Source organism: Pongo abelii, chromosome 2 (genome assembly GCF_028885655.2).
Source record: "Pongo abelii isolate AG06213 chromosome 2, NHGRI_mPonAbe1-v2.0_pri, whole genome shotgun sequence".
NCBI classification, from domain to species: Eukaryota; Metazoa; Chordata; class Mammalia; order Primates; family Hominidae; genus Pongo; species Pongo abelii.
This window is the reverse complement of record NC_085928.1, coordinates 11639479-11656274: the sequence shown is the minus strand read 5'-3', so window position 1 is coordinate 11656274 and position 16796 is coordinate 11639479. Positions and strand designations below refer to the sequence as shown.

The 16796-nt window shown below is 45.5% G+C and overlaps 1 protein-coding gene across 4 annotated transcripts in view; it reads right to left on the bottom strand.

The window, feature by feature from the left end:
* Nucleotides 1-8491, bottom strand: part of ALDH1L1 (aldehyde dehydrogenase 1 family member L1) — a 77880-nt gene extending 69389 nt beyond the window's left edge. Inside the window, exon 1 of one of the 4 annotated variants that reach the window (XM_024244023.3) lies at nt 8365-8491. The gene's annotated coding sequence lies outside the window, so the exon portion shown is untranslated. 4 annotated transcript variants of the gene reach the window in all.
* Nucleotides 8492-16796: the final 8305 nt, after the last annotated feature.

Genomic DNA, 16796 nt, shown 5'->3' with positions numbered 1-16796 from the left:
AAGAGAGAAAGGAATAGTAAAAATATTTGAAGTGATAATGACTGAGAATTTTCCAAAATTAAAGACAGATACCAAACCAAGATCCAGGCAGCTCAAAGGAAACCAAATAGGATAAAGATCACCCCCCACCCCCAAAAAAATCTATACTTAGGCATATCATATTCAAACTGCAAAAAATAAAAGACAAAGAGAAAATCTTCAGTGAAGCCAGGGAGAGGCAGGGCACAACACCTTACCTATAGAGGGAGAGAGATGAGGATTACATCATACTTCTCTTCATAAACCATGCAATCAGGAATAGAATAGAAAGAAATATTTAAAGAATTGAAAACATTCCATCAACTTAGAACTAACTAGATTCCATCTGTGTGCAGTAAAATTGTCCTTCAAAAGTGGAGGAGAAAGACTTCTCAAACAAAAATTGAAGGAATTTGTCACCAGTAAACTGCCTTACAAGATATGTTAAAAGAAGTTATTCAGAAAAAAATGAAAATTAAACAAGTCAGAAACTCAAATCAACATACAAAAGAGTATTAGAAATAAAGGTGAAATAATTTTTTTCTTATTCTTAATCTGAGAGAGAACAATTTGTTCAAAATAATAATTTTAACAATGTATTCAGTGATTGTAGCTTATGGATAAGTGAAATGAATGATAACAGTAATAATAAGGCATGGGAGGGAGGAATCAGGAATACTCTGCAATAAGGCCCTTACACTACCCATAAAGTGGTATAGTGTTATTCAAAAGCAGACTTAAATTAGATTTAAGTGTATATTGCAAACTGTAGGTCAACCACTAAAAAAGCAACAACAAAAAAGTAAAATTGATATGCTAAGAAAGAAAAGAAATTGGAATCATACAAAATGCTCAGTTAAGATCAGAAAAGGCAGAAAAAAGTGTGGAAGAAAAAAGAAACAAAGGGCAAATAGAAAACAGTAATAAATATGGTAGATATTAATCCAACTATATAAAAAATCACTTTAAATATCAATGGTCTAAATATACCAATTAAAACATGTGACTATCTAGAGTGAATAAAGAATCATGACCTAACTATATGTTGTCTACAACAAACCCATTTCAACATAAAAACCAGATAGATTAAAAATAAAGGGATGGAGAAAGATATACCCTGCTACCACTAATCAAAAGAAATATGGAGTAGTTCTATTAACTTCAGATAAAGCAGACTTCAGAGAAAGGAAAATTATTAGGAATAAAGAGGAGCACTAAATAATGGTAAAGGAGTCAATTATCCCAGCAGACATAATACTCCTCAGTGTGTATATGCCTAACAACAGAGTGCTAAAATGTGTAAAGCAAAAACTGATAGAATTTCAAGGAGAAATAGATGAATCCACTATTACTACCGTTGGAGACATCAACACCTCTCTGTCAGTCCCCACTAACTTTTTTTTTTTGAGGTGGAGTTTTGCTCTTGTTGCCCAAGCTGGAGTGCAGTGGCGCGATCTCGGCTCACCGCAACCTCCGCCCCTGGGTTCAAGCAATTCTCCTGCCTCAGCCTCCCGAGTAGCTAGGATTACAGGCATGCACCACCGCGCCTGGCTAATTTTGTATTTTTAATAGAGACGGAGTTTCTCCATGTTGGTCAGGCTGGTCTCGAACTCCCGACCTCAGGTGATCTGCCCACCTCTGCCTCCCAAAGTGCTGGGATTACAGGCATGAGCCACCGTACCTGGCCAGTCCCCACTAACTGATAGATCCAGCAGGCTGGAAATCAGTAAGGACCTGAATAGCACCATCAATTAAGTGTATCTAATTGGCATTTATAGAATACTTCATCCAACAGCAGCAGAATACACATTCTTCTCAAGCTCACATAGAATATTCATCAAGACAGACCACATTCTGTGCCATAAAACACACAACAACAAATATCAATGACTTCTATGATGGAGATTACTCAGATCACAACAGAATCACTAGAAATCAATAACAGAAAGATATCTGAAAAACATTTTAAAAATGGAAACTAAATGACACACTTCTAAACAACATGTAAACAAATCAAAGAATAACTTTCAAGAAAAAATTTAAAATATTTCAAACTAAATTAAAATGAAAATGTAACATCAAAATTCATGGGATGCTGCTAAAGTACTGTTTAGAGGGAAATTTAGACCACTGAATGCATATATTATTAAAGAAGAAAGAGCTAAAAGCAAGTTTCCAAATTAGGAAACTAGAAAAAGAAGAGCAAATTAAATCCAAAATAAACAGAAGAAAGGAAATAATAAAAATTACAGCAGGACTTGTGAAATTGAAAACACATTGTCAATAGAGAAAATCAACAAAATCTAAAGCTGGTTCCTTGAAAAGATGAATAAAACTGATACACCTCTAGCCAGGTTAACTAAGAAGAAAAAGAGAGAAGACTCAAATTACTAATATCAAAAATGAAAGAAGGGCCGTCAATACTGATCCTATGGTCATTAAAAGGATAATAGAATACTAGTATGAACAACTCTATATCAACAAATTTGGTAAGTTAAATGAAATGAAACAATCCCTTGAAAGCACAAAAAACTCACACAAAGAGAAATAGATAATCTGAATAGGCCTATACTGATTAAAGAACTGGAGCCAGCAACCAGTAGCCTTCCAAAATAGAAAGCACTAGGGTTAATGAATATGACCAAACATTTAAGAAAGAAATTATGCCAATTCTCTATGATCTCTTTCAAAAACTAGAAGTAGAGGAAATTCTCTAATTTTCTTGGGTCAGAATTACCCTAGTACCAAAACCAGAAACATTACAAGAAAGGAAACTAACAGACCAATATTTCTCATAAACATAGATGTTAAAATCCTCAAAAAAATCAGCAATTGAATCCAACAATGTTTAAAAAGAATTATACATAACCACCACATGGGATTTATTCTAGATTAAACATTTGAAAATCAATTACTGTAATCTATCACATGAACAGGCTAAGGAAGAATTATATGATCACATCACTAGATCCAGAAAATGCATTTGACAAGACTCTAACATTCATTTATGATAAGAGCTTTCAGCAAACTAGTAATAAATGGGAACTTAACTTGGTAAAGAAGATCTATGAAAAACCTACAGCTAACATCATACTTAATGGAGAGAAACTAGAAGCTTTTCCCCTAAGATCAGAAATAAGGCAAGGATGTTCCCTTTCACCCTTTCTATTCAACATTATACTGGAAGTGCTGGCTAATGTAATTAGAAAAGAAAAGAAAATGAAAAGTCTATAGATTGGGAGGGAAGGAAGAAATAAACTGTCCTTGTTCTCAAAAAACATAATTGGCTATGCGGAAAATGCCAACAAGGCAACAGAAAACTGGAAATAATAAGTTATTCTACCAAAGTTGCTGGATGTAAAGTCAAGGTTAATATACAAAAATCGATTACTTTCTTATATGCTAGCAATAAACAATTGGAATTTGAGATTAAAAACACAAAACCATTTATATTAGTACCAAAAAGTGAATTATTTATACATAAATCTAAAATATGTCAAGATTATTATCCATGTGAGAATAATCGTAACTGATGAAAACATAAAAATACGTATAAATAAATGAAGAGATAGTACATGTTCATGGATAGGGAAACTCTATACTGTCCAGATGTCAGTTCTTTCCGACTTTATCTACAGATTCAATGCAATCCCAATCAAAACCCTAGCAGTTATTTGTGGATATCAACAAACTGATTCTCAAGTTTATATGGAGAGACGAAAGACCTGGGATAGTCAACACAATACTGAAGGAGAACAAAGTTAGAGGACCGATACTGCCTGTCCCCAAGACTTTACTATAAAGCTACAGTAATCAAGACAGTATGGTATTGGCAAAAGAATAGTCAAATAGATCAATTGAACAGAATAGAGAGTCCAGAAGTAAACTCACATCAATACAGTCGACTGAACTTTGACAAAGAGACAAAGGCAAGACAATGGAGAAAATCTGCACTGCACAAAAATCACACAAATATCTGTACACTGATGTTTACAGCATCTTTATTTGTAACTGCCAAAACTTGGATTTGACTTTTTAGATACAACAACAACAGCACAATTCATGGAGGAAAAAAAATGGTACATTAGACCTTATTAAAATTTAAAACTTCTGCTCTGCAAAAGACACTGTTAAGAGAATGAAAAGACAAGCCATGGTTGGGGAGAGAAGACATATCTGGTAAAGCACTGTTATCCAAAATATACAAAGAACTATTAAAACTCAACAGTAAAACAAACAACCCAATTTTAAAATGGGCCAAGTAAATTAACCAACACTTCACAAAAGAAGATATACAGATGGCAGATAAGCATTTAAAAAGACACTCAACACTGTAAGTCATTACAGATTGCAAATTAAAATATAACAACGAGATACTACCATATGCGTATTAGAAGAGTTAAATTAAGAGCACTGACAACAAATGCTGACGAGGCTGTGGAGCAACAGCAACTCTCATTTATTACTGGTAGAAATGAAAAATGATGCCACCACTATGGAAAAAGATTTGGTAGTTTCTTATAACACGAAACATACTTTTACCATGTGATCCATCAATCGCTCTTGATATTTACTCAAATGAGAAGAAAACTAATGTCCACACAAAAACCTGCACACAAATGTTGATAGCAGCTTTATTTACTGCTAAAACTTGGAAGCAACCAAAATATCCTTTAGTATGTGAATGGAGAAATAAACTGTGGTACATCCACATCCATACAACAGAGTATTAGTCAGTGATAAAAAGAAACGGGTTGCCAAGTCACAGAAAGGCATGGAGGATGCTTAAATGCATTTTGCTAAGTGAAAGAAGCCAGTCTGGAAAGGCTACATACCATATGATTCATACATACTATATGACATTCTGGAAAAGGCAAAACTACAAAGGCAGTAACCAGTGGTTGCCAGGGATAGGTAGAGGGGTTGGGGGATGGATGAGTAGAGCACAGGAGAGTTTTAGGGCAGTGAAACTATTCTCTATGATACTGTAACACTGGATACTCCTCATTATATGTTTGTCCAAAACCATAGAAGGTACAACACCAAGAGGGAATTTTAATGTAAATTATGGACTTTCACTAATAACATTGCATCAATATTGGCTCGCCAAGTATAACAAAATTGGCCAGGCCTGGTGGCTCACACCTGTAATCCCAGCACTTTGGGAGGCCAAGGCGGGCTGATCACTTGAGGCCAGGAGTTCAAAAGCAGCCTGGCTAACATGGTAAAACCCTGTCTCTACTATTATAAAAATACAATAATTAGCTGGTCATGGTGGTGCACCTGTAATCCCAGCTACTCGAGAGGCTGAGGCCCAAGAATTGCTTGAACCTGGGAGGCAGAAACTGTAGTGAGCTGAGATTGTGCCACTGCACTCCAGCCTAGGCAACAGAGCAAGACTGTTTCAAAAAGAAAAAAAAAGGTATAACAAAAATATCCTATCAATGCATGATGTTAAAAATAGGGGAGGCCAGGCCTAGTGGTTGATGCCTGTAATCCCAGCACTTTGGTAGGCCAAGGCAGAGGATCACTTGAGCCCTTGAGTTCAAGGCCAGCTTGGGCAACAAAGTGAGACCCATCTCTACAAAAAAATTTTTAAATTAGCCAGGCATGGTTGTGCATGCCTGTAGTCCCAGCTACTTGGGAGGCTGAGGCATGAGAATCACTTGAGCCCAGGAGTTCAAAGCTGCAGTAAGCTGTGTTTGTGCCACTGCACGCCAGCCTGGGCAACAAAGTAAGACCCTGTCTCAAAAAAAAAAAAAAAAAAAAAAAGAAAGGAAAAGAATAGAAAGAAAAATAGGAGAAAATGCACAGGAAGGGACAGACTGAGAATATGGGAACTCTGCACTCCGTCCTCAATTCTTCTGTAAACCTAAAACTGCTCTAAAAATGTCTACTAATTGAAATAAATAAATGAATCTAGCCCTATAGTTCACATCTTACTCTAAAATACAGTCCAATTGGGTTAAAAACAAATACTTGAAAATCAAATATAAGAAGAAAACATTAAATTATTAGAAAATATTGGTAAATATTGAGTTATACAAACCCGACACTGTCAAAACACCCAACAAGTAACAAACCACAATAATTTTGTAAGGCTTAAGTTTGTGTGTGTGTGTGTGTATGTGTGTGTCTGTGTGTGCATGTGTGTGTTTATCTGCAGGGTAAAAGCCTAGAAGAATTTACACTGAAATGTTGAAAGTTACTGGGTAAAGGGTTTTGGGTTTCAGAGGTTTTTGAAAACTGTAATTATTTTGTTTTCTTAACAGAATGTTCTTTTTTATATTGTACATGATTACTTCTGAAAAAAAAATAAAAGAGTACGTCGTTCCCCCCCTGCAGGGAGGCAGAGTCCAGGTGGCCACCAAGGGGCCGTTGTCACAGTCCAGGGAAAGCCAGAACGGCAGGCACGGGAGCCTTGGGAGGGGCCTCAGTCAGGCTTGCCCTTTGGTCTCAGAAAGAGCAGGGGCCTCCAGTGAAGCCCATAGAGCCCCTTGTGGGCCCTATGGGCCGCCTCCAGGCCTCCGCCTCCTCCCCCAGTCATGGCCGCTCAGTATCCTTTCACTTGATGGTGTGGGGACACTGGGAGGCTTCCTGGGCCCCCCAACCCTCCTACCCAATTCCCAGCCCAGGCTTGGCTCTCCAGGACCCAGCTTCTAGTCCCTGTGAGGCTGGGCCACCCTGCAGGACTGCAGCTCTGGGCCCTCTGTTCTGGTGCTAGGGCCCTGGGGCCCATGAATGCAGCTCTAGCACTGAGCAGAGGCTCAGCCCAGAGGCCAGCAGTCCGCTGCAAGGTGTCTCATTTCCCCGCTGCCCTTTGGAGGGCCCAAGGCCGACCCCTCTCCTGCACTCAGCCTTTTTGGTCTGGCACTTGGCAGGAAGGCCACTTTGTCCCTTGGGGGTCATGCTCTACCCGCTTTCTCTCCCACAGCCCTCGGAACAGGCAACAGGACGCATCCAGAGACCTGGCCCTCTGGACCTTAGGCCTCAGGCCAACCCTGAGTAAATCCATCTCTGAGCCTCAGTCTCCTTTTCTCTATAAGGGACGCCACACCATTTTCTCCCCCCATGGCCGTGAGAGTTAACGCTAACAAGAACACAGCAGCCAGCAGGGCGTGACAACTCACGCCTGTAACCTCAGCGCTTTGGGAAGCCGATCACGAGGTCAAGCGATCAAGACCATCCTGGCCAACATGGTGAAACCCCGTCTCTACCAAAAATACAAAAATTAGCTGGGTGTGGTGGCACGCGCCTGTAGTCCCAGCTACTCGGGAGGCTGAGGCAGGAGAATGGCGTGAACCCGGGAGGCGGAGGTTGCAGTGAGCCGAGATCGTGCCACTGCACTCCAGCCTGGGGGACAGAGCGAGACTCTGTCACAAACAAACAAACAAACAGACAGCAGCCAACATTCTCCGAGGGTTTCCTAGAGCCAGGCGCGGGGCAGTCTCATGTAATTCTCAAGCAACCTTGGGAGGCAGGCACTACTGTTCATTGCCCCTCCCGATTTTAGAGACAAGAAACTAAGATTCAGAACACAAGAAACTTGCCCAAGGTCAAGGAGAAGTGGAGGCGTGGGGAGGAAACAATGTCACCTGACACCAGAGCCCATGCCTCCAAACTCCAAGTCTGGGACTCCTGATTAAATTCCGTCTCTGTCTGCACTTTGGGAAGATTCTTTCCTCTCCTAGGCAAGTGCCCGCGGGGCCTGAGCTCTCGATAGCCGGGCCCCAGGAGCCACGTTGTGGGGTCTGCTATCCGGCCTCCCTCTGCACGCGACCGCCCACTTGAGCGCAGTGGCTGGAGCTGGGACTCCAGCACAGCCCCTGAGCGCGCACGTCGACCCCTCCAATCACAAGAGGCCCTCGTGCCAGGCCCCCAGATTTGGCCAATCAGGGAAGACCTTTCCCTCTCACATAATGGGGTCGAGGGGCCCAGGAAACAGGTAGTCCCCAGTCACAAATCATCGCATCACCTTCGACTGGTCCCTTTCTCTTATCGAGCCTCAGTTTTCTCTTCCATAAGCCGGGCCAGCATTGCCTACCCCACAGGATGGCGCCGGCTCCATAAGGGCCCTACCACCGCGGCCGGCCAGATCCTCGGCGGGCCAGTCCTGGGGCTGCGGTCCTTTAGCCTGATGACCCCTGGCCAGGTTCAGGTTCAACTGCTCCAAAGAACTCCGGACCCGTACCCCGAGCCCGGCGTCCCAGCGGCGAAGTTCATGGGCCCCGCAGGAGCCCCTGCGGTGAGAACCGAGTCCTGGAGCCCCCGGAGCCCCCGGAGCTGCAGCCGGGGCAGCCTCCCTTCCGCCGGGCGTCCGGCGCTCTCGAGAGCCCAGAAACTCACCGCGCGCAGGAATTGGTGCGGGCGTTCCGGGCAGGCTAGACTTCTGTGAGCCGCAGCCCCGAAACTGAGGTTGGTGCAGACCCGTCCTGGGAGCCAGGAGGTGGGACCTGTCCCCGCCAGTCCGCGAGCTCTGGTTAAGGCCAGAGCCCGTGAGGGGAGGGGCGCGGGGCGGGCGGAGAGTCAGCCGAGTGGGGGCGGCGCTCACTGGTGGTGGAACTGGCTGGAGCGCCGCGCACCCTCTCCGGGCAGGTCTATAAATGCCATGTAAAAGCCTACCCCGCAGGGGCCTGCGCTCTTTCCCGCTTAGGTCAAGAAGACTTACTGTGGACCCTTGGAGAATTCCCAGGGCTTTGAAAAGGCCCAAGCACCCAGCAGGGCTGGCAGTTCTGAGCGCTGGCAAGGCTAAGTGGGTCAGAGGAGACCCTCGCCAAGCCGGTGACTCACTCACTCGCTCACCCTCGCTCACTCTTGATGGGCCAAGTACCTGCCATGTGCTACGGACACAGCAGAGCCAAAGGAGACGCTGCCCTCCGGGAATTTGCAGCGGCTTGCAGAGGCGGCCCCTTAGACAGCAGCTGCGCATCCGGGTGGATAGCGGCCCTTCTGCCCGCCCAGTGCCTACCCGCCTCTCCTAGAGAAAAACAGCCCCTGGTTTTCTCTCTGCAATTCCGCTTCTCCACTCTCCCTTCCACTCAGTCCTGGTGCCGCAGACCCCTCCCCCTGGTTCCCAGGGATCCTGGCCAGCCCGGTCTCAGGCAACGCCATGTAGAATGCCGGGAGTGATAATTGCCTATTGTTTCTTGACTGCAAGCCTGTGTCCAGGTGGCTCCTTTTCCTGGAATGCCCTTCCCACCACACCTGCGGCCGCACTGCTCCATGCACTGCTAAGCCTCACTTCTTTTGAGGCGTCCCTCTCGCTGAGCCCCGACCACCTGGCCCTCTCTCTGCTCAGTGCCTGAACACATCAGGCTTGCTGCAGCCCCTGCCTTTACCTCTCTACTTGTAGTGTTCTTTCAGAGCCTGCTCCCATATGGTATCACATATCAGATATCTGATGCAGAGCCTTAGAGAGGCTGTTCCAGGTCACACAAACTAAGGAAGTCCCTCAGCCACTCCCTGCCACATCACCCTGTTCTATTTCCTTCACAGCACTTAATTGTATATCTGATATTTCCTTGTTTCTTTGTTTGTTCATTGTCTGTCTCTCCCACTAGACTGTAAGCTCTTCAAGGGCAGGAGATTTGTGAGATGCGTTCACTGTTGTATCCCCAATACACAGTGGTGGCTTGTAGCAGTTGCTAAATAAATGTTTGTTGAATGGCTTAATGCATGTATTTTGCTCACATAAGCCAGTATGGGCACCCAGGATTGAGGTGGCCTGTGCCTGCCAATCCACTTAGCCTACTTTCAGTCACTGTCCCCTTGTTCTTTAGGCTCCAGCCTGCAGGTCTCCCTGCTGTCCCTCATATCTGTGGAACTTCTCGACTCATAAAGTTTCCATGTGCCATTCATCTTTGTCCAGAGAACCTCCCTCTTTCTTCAGGAAGTTCCTACTAAAATGCCACGACTTCAGGGGAGCTTTCCCTAGCCTCAGCCTTATTAGGACAGATTCCTCCCTTATGTGATCACAGAGAGGCCTGAAATTTTTCTTCATGAACCTCTCTCAACTGTATTTTTTTTTTTTTTGAGGTAGAGTCTCACTCTGTCACCCAGGCTAGAGTCCAATGGTGCAATCTCGGCTCACTGGACCCTCCACCTCCTAGGTTCAAGCAATTCTCCTGCCTTAACCTCCCAAGTAGCTGGGATTACAGGCATGCACCACCACACCCAGCTAATTTTTGTATTTTTAGTAGACGTTTCACTGGGGTTTCACCATGTTGGCCAGGCTGGTCTCAAACTCCTGACATCAGATGATCCACCTACCACAGCCTCCCAAAGTGCTGAGATTACACGCATGAGCCACTGCACCCGGCCTTCAACTGCAATTTTATCACTGCTTCTGGGATTGCTTGATTAACATGTCTCTGGACAATGATGGTGAAGACTAGCTTATTCTCCTGGGAAGTCCCCAGGGCCGAATGCATGCCCTGTGTGTGGAAGGTGTGCCATACAATCTGTAGGATAACTGGCTGAGTGTTAGGGGCCTGCAATGGGAAAGTGGTGTGTTCTGAACTTGGGAGTTAAAATAGAGAAGGCATATGGGTGACAGGAACCACTGAACAATGGCTTGGAGGTTAGACACCCCAAAAACATGTATTAGGAAATCAGAGAGGAATCCATACTCTTAGAGGTATGGAGCCGGAGAGGAGGGAATTTTAAGCAGAAAGTGTTCCGAAATCATGTGGAAAGTAGAAAAAGTACCAGATGAACTGGGGGATCTTGTTAAGAAGATTGTTGAAGGTGCCTCCTTCTGGCTTCTTCTTGCTGCTTATACTAAAATGTGAGAGAAGGGACATAAGTCAAAAGAAGGATTGTTAAATAAAAAGGAACCAGAACTTGGGTTGTGAAAATGTCCAGCTTCTCCAGATGTCATATGATGCTAAAACTAACAAATGGCTTCCAGGCAAAGAGGAAATGCAGCCCAGAGCAAGGAAGATGGCCTAAAGATGAAGCCAAGAGTGTGGCCATGAGATCTTGTGTAAAATCTTCAAAGAGAACAAAGGGACACCTCAGAACGTTTTGTTAAATAGTAGGATTTCTAAGATGCTTACAGCTGTCCTTGACAGCAGTCTCAGCAGAAGCCCAAGAGAGAGACGGGCTTTTCTCAAAGAGATGTGTGGGTTTGACAGTTGTCTAAAGGCATGAACCTCAGTGAGATCTATAGGAGACATGCAAAAATTTTAAAGGAATTATATTAGCAAAACAGTGTAGACTTGGACTGAAAGGGTCAGAGACAATATAAAATGAAAAGAGACCTCTAGACTCCCCCAAATTCTGGGAGGAAGCAAGCTGAGAAACTATACAGATATGAACCTGGGCTGCATTTCATGGAAAAGAAGGGATGACTTGGGGAATAGAACAAAGAACCCAAAGGGTGGAGCCAAGAGCGTGGAGAATCACTTTGGGGCCAGAGTCAGACTGAGTCCTATTCAAGAAACTTTCAGGACCTGCCCAGGAAGATTTTAGAATTGCCGTGGACTAGTGACTCCTGCATGCCTCCTGTCCTTCTTCCCTTTGGAGCAGGCATGTCTACAGTGGTTATCCAATGCCTGTCCCACCAGTTTATGTTAGGTGGGTGCAGGGGGGAGGCGCGGTTAATTTGTCTCTGGAATTCCTAAGTCTGTAGGTTGAGAGCAACTCTACTCAAGGAGCTACACTTGAGGGAATAATACCCCAGGTGCTTCACCCACATCGAAGCCTGATTTCGATGCAGAGATTCTGGACATTGAGCTGATTCTACAGTGGGATGAGGCTTTGAGGGGATGTTTGGAGGGCGAATGTATTTTGCATGTGGAAGGATGTAAGTAATTTGTGGCCAGTAGGTGGACTGTGGTCATTTTAAAACTCTCTGATGCTCTTCCATTCAAGGAATGGCACTTAATTCCCTTGGCTTTGAATGTAGGCTGAACGTAGTGACTTCCTTTTAACAAATGAAAGGTGGTGGAAGTAACTGTGTGATTTCCGAATCCATCCTTTCATAGACCAGATAGAGAAGCTGAGGCTTGAGGTCAGACAGTGGCAGAAGCCAGCTTGTCCCTGTCCCAAGACTATATGATACTCTCTGAACAAGTCCCACTGAAACCCTCCTTTGCCAGTTCAGTTCACTGTGCCGGGAATGCCCTGCTTCTTGAAGCCACCAGCTGAGCCCTGCCTGTGCCCCAGGGATGGGCTTGTGCATCTCCTTTGGGAAGCCTGACCCCAGCCTTCTCCTTGGGAATTCCCTCACTCACAGCACAGACCACACTCTAATGCAACTATTTATATGTGTGTCTGTCTCTTTATCAACTGCAACACCTCTAAGGGCAGGGACAGGGCCTGTTTCATCTGTGTATCCCACAGCCCTGCACAGGCCCTGATCCAGGAGAGGCACCTGCAGTGAGAGTGGCTGGATAAGCCCTGCAGAGAGAGCCTCTGCCCAGGCTTTCCGCAGGGCCCTGGTGGCTAAGTCCTCCCAGGGAAAGCAGTGTGCACTTACACAGCCCAAGTCTGGGTAGAACAATGGGGGCTACTGCTCCAATCCAGAGGCAGGTTAGAAGGCGAGCCTGGCTCAGGGCTGTGTGAATGGGGGATGGGATAGAGATGGGTTCTCTTTCTGTTGTATAATGATGATTCAGCTTGTTTTTGGGGAATCAGTAACTGGGACTGTGTGTACGCTGCAAAGGAAACATTAACTTGAAGGTCATAGCCTGTGGGAAATCAAAGCGGGCAGGCAGAGTGACCTGGGCTTGTTTTTGTTTTGTTTTGTTTTGTTTTAAATTTGGAGCCAGTGTTTCTCTTTATCTCCTAGGATGCCTTGTTCAGATGCTTCTACCCTGCCTTGTGAGTTACTCACGATGTCACCTCATCCCCACCCCTTAGAACCTCTCCCCAGTGGGAACCTAGAATTCAAAATGGTTTTCCCCATATTTCCCCTTTAAAGGGCCTGCATGCAATTTTTCATATAGAGGTGAAGGTAGGGATGAGACTTAACACAGCTCTGTGCCACGCACCAGAGCCCACCTGAGGACCTACAGACACAGATGGAATGCTTCTGGGCCACAGAGCTTACAGCCCTGCTCCTGCCAGGTCCTCTCCAGCCCCATGCCAAATCTAACCTGGCGGTGTTACGTGTTTGCACCCCCATGCCTGGACAGCACCTGGCTGGCACATGGCCCCCAGAAACTCACTGTAGAGGAATACATGAGCAAAGAGGAGGCAGGGATGGTGTCTCTACTCCAGATGCTCGCACCTCTAAGGGGGAGATGAATGCACAGGCGGCAGATATCAAAGGTGGGAGGGGATGGGAACCATCACAGAGGGGAGGCATGAAGAAAGGGGGTCTGGGTACTTCAGGCTCCACCTTGGAGATAAGGCCCAGTAAGACTGTGATGAATTTAACCAGCAAAAAATAAGAAACGTTCCAGTTGGAGAGAATGTAAGAATGATGCATTGGTGCATGGAGGTGGGGACGTGGGTTGTTTTTGAGGAATCAGGAGAAAGCATTGCAGCTGCAGGAGAGAAGCTGGCGAAGTCAGGGGTCACGAGGCCACAACATGGGGTGCAGACTGTGGGTTTCCCTCTGTTGTCCAGTGGTAACAAGATGTTCTGATTTCATAGGCCAGGGCAATTTCAACAGCATTCCAGTAACTGACATTAGATTCTCATTTTCTTATTTTGCAAAGTAAAAACATCTTTAAAAAATCAATATCCTGGAATATTATTCAGCCTTAGAAAGGAAGAAAAGTCTGACACACATTACAACATGGAAGAATCTTGAGTAGTTTATTCTAACTGAGTTAACCCAGCCACAATAGGACAAATGGTTCTGTTTCTATGAGGTCCCTAAACTAGTCATGTTCATAGAGACAGAAAGTGGAATGGGGGGTGCTAGGGGCTTGGGGACGGTAGAATGGGGAGTTCATGTTTAATGGGGACAGAGTTTCAGTTGAAAAAGTTCTGGAGATGGATGGCGGTGACGGTAGCACAACAGTGTGAATGCTCTTAAAAACATAGCACTGTGCACTGAAGAATAGTTAACATGGTAAATTTTGGGTTATGTTTATTTTACCACAATTAAAAATAATAACTTTAAAAAATCAGTTTCCATCAGCCATCACCATAATTGCATTGGAAAAGCTCATGTAGCATCAGAAAGCTGAAAGGAGCAACTGGGCCTTGTTGGAAGCTCTGTTCCTGATGGCCCTGGGCCTGGGCTGGCCTCTGAGTGTGAGGAAATCACCCACCCAGGATCCAGCGCAGGCCAGAGCCTGGCACGTGCAAGACAAGTGAGCAGAACGTGGCACTGCTTGGGGAGCACAGGATGGTGCCACGGCCCAGGGCCAGGGACAGCAGGGCCCTGACCCTGACCCTGAACCTGACCCTGACCCTGACCCTCAGCCTGAGCGCTTGGGGTGTGGAGCACTTCATGGAACCCAGAGGAGTGCAGAGTGTAGGGGCTGCTTGGGAGACGTGGCAACTGTGATCATAACAGGGAGCAGGGAAGACCCGGCTCCTTCCCTCACCTCATGTCCTTCCAGGAGCCTCCAATGGCTAAGTCTCTGCAAGTCAGAGGTAGAGAGGCCTGGGGCTGCAGCCCTCCCAGGTCAGACTCCAAGCACCAGGCCCCGTGAAGGGTGGGGAGTGGACCAGAGGGACCCGCAGATGAGTGGCACTGTCCAGTCAGTGGAGAGCCCACCTCACGTTGCTCAGTGGAGAGAGCTCCACGTGAAGTAGCTGCAAGAGTGCTGGAAATGCTGCAGGGCAAAAAGAAGTGGTGAGGCAGCTGGAGATCAGCAGTGGCACCAGCCGCCACCACCTGAAGCTGCACGGACGCTGGGAGGGCAAAGTCACTGTGGAGCTCTGAAGTTGGAACCATCCAGGAACGGGCACTCAGGGCTGCTTAGGGGGAGCGGGGATGGAGGAGAGGCTGCTGCCATTCCTGGAGCACACACTGCGAAGTGTTTGGCTGGGAAGGGGAAGATAACAGGAGAAGGTCATGGTGGAAATGGGGAAAGGCTGTGATGAGAGAGACTTAAGAGTGTAAAAAGCTCTTGAGAAAGACTCAGCCGAGAAGGAAAAGTTAAATGTACAAGAAAGAAAGGGGAGAATCAGTAGTGTCTGTGGTTCCTAAAAACGGGGGGGAAGGGAAGATGTCCAAAAGCAGATTCCGAGGTGGCTTGAACAGCATCATAACCAGAAGGAAGGAAGGGAGAGTGGGAGGATGGATGGGTGGGTAGCTAGATGGACAGTGGGTTTTCTTTACCCATGGTTCATGTTGGTACAAGATCCCCCCTCGTGGCTTTCCTTCTCTCTCTAAAGAGTGGAGTAAGGTCATCTCCTGAGGTGGGATGCAGGAGAGGGAAGCTCTAGCAGTCCTTGTGGGATTGGGGAATGGGAGAGCGGTGGAAGGACCCTGGGCTGTACTGAAGGCACACCTCGGTTTACAGTGGGGCCAAACTGCGTGTTTGAGACCCCAGAAGCATCAGACTACTCAAGAAGCAGGCACGGAGGAAAAGGAAACCCATCTCTGAGTTTACCCAAGACTGACCCAGATGGTTTCAGTGAAAATCAAAGGGCAGTCGTGGACTGCAGATTCTGAGCTGGATGAGGAAAATGCTGGTGAATTGAGGGAAACTATCAAGGGCCCTTTAAGACCAATGAGAGGGTCGTGCTGGAACAGTTGAACCGGAGACTAAAAGAGCAGACCCAGAACAGAAGGTGGAGGTGGGGAGTCTGAACGAGAGGTTCGGGTGACGACGGCTCTGTCAAAAAGAAAAAACCTTAAGCAAGTTTAAACTTGTCAGAGTTTATTTGAGAAAAAAAAAAAAAAATAAAGATTGTGAATTAGGCAGCCCTCAGAACCAGAACAGGTTCAAAGAGCTTCTGGCTGCTACACGGTCAGGCTGCATTTATGGACAGAAAGTGGAAGTGAGGCAAAAAGAACAACTTAATTGGTTGCAGCTCAGCATTGTGTCTCACTTGAAGCAGCCGGCTGCCTGTTACTAACTGAAAGTCAAGTATTTGTGACATGAGTATACATTTGATCCTTGGACAACGCAGGTTGGACCTGTGCGGGTCCACGTTTGCAGGATTTTTAAGATACATACAGTCGGCCCTCCGTATTGGCAGGTTCTGCATCTACAACCAAATACAAATAAAAAATACAGCATTTGTGGGATGTGAAACCTGTGTATGCAGAGGGCCAACTTTTCATATTCATGGGTTTCACAGAGGCAATTGTGGGACTTCAGTTGTCACAGGTTTTGGTATCTGCAGGTGGTCCTGGAACCAATGCCTTGCAGATACCGAGAGACCACTGTGCTCCTAAGTTAGTTACATTTAGCATGAATTACTCCATATTGGCTTGGTCTGTTGGGCCCAGTAAAGGAGCTTTCTCCAAATCAGTAGCCTCCTGCAAATTTAATTTAACAACCCCTTCCTTTTGGTCAGATCTCACCTAAGTAAGAATGTGAATAAAACTTAGGGCATCAGCGCTACTCCGACTTACCGTCATTTTAGATATTCGGCCTCAACGTGTCATTTATTCATAGTCCTCATGATCATACTTTTGAGGATTTTTGTGATTCCAATAAAAAGATATCATTTAATGTTTAACAGATAGCTGCATGCAAACATTTAAAAATTTTTGAAAGAATACAATGCACCAGGAAGACTACTATTACGACTATTGGGAGCATAATACCAAGAGTTTAAAGTATGTCCCTTACCCAGGGTCCCCATGAAACAAATCAACTACAATCGAATAGATCAAACAATACACCAAATGAAGAGTG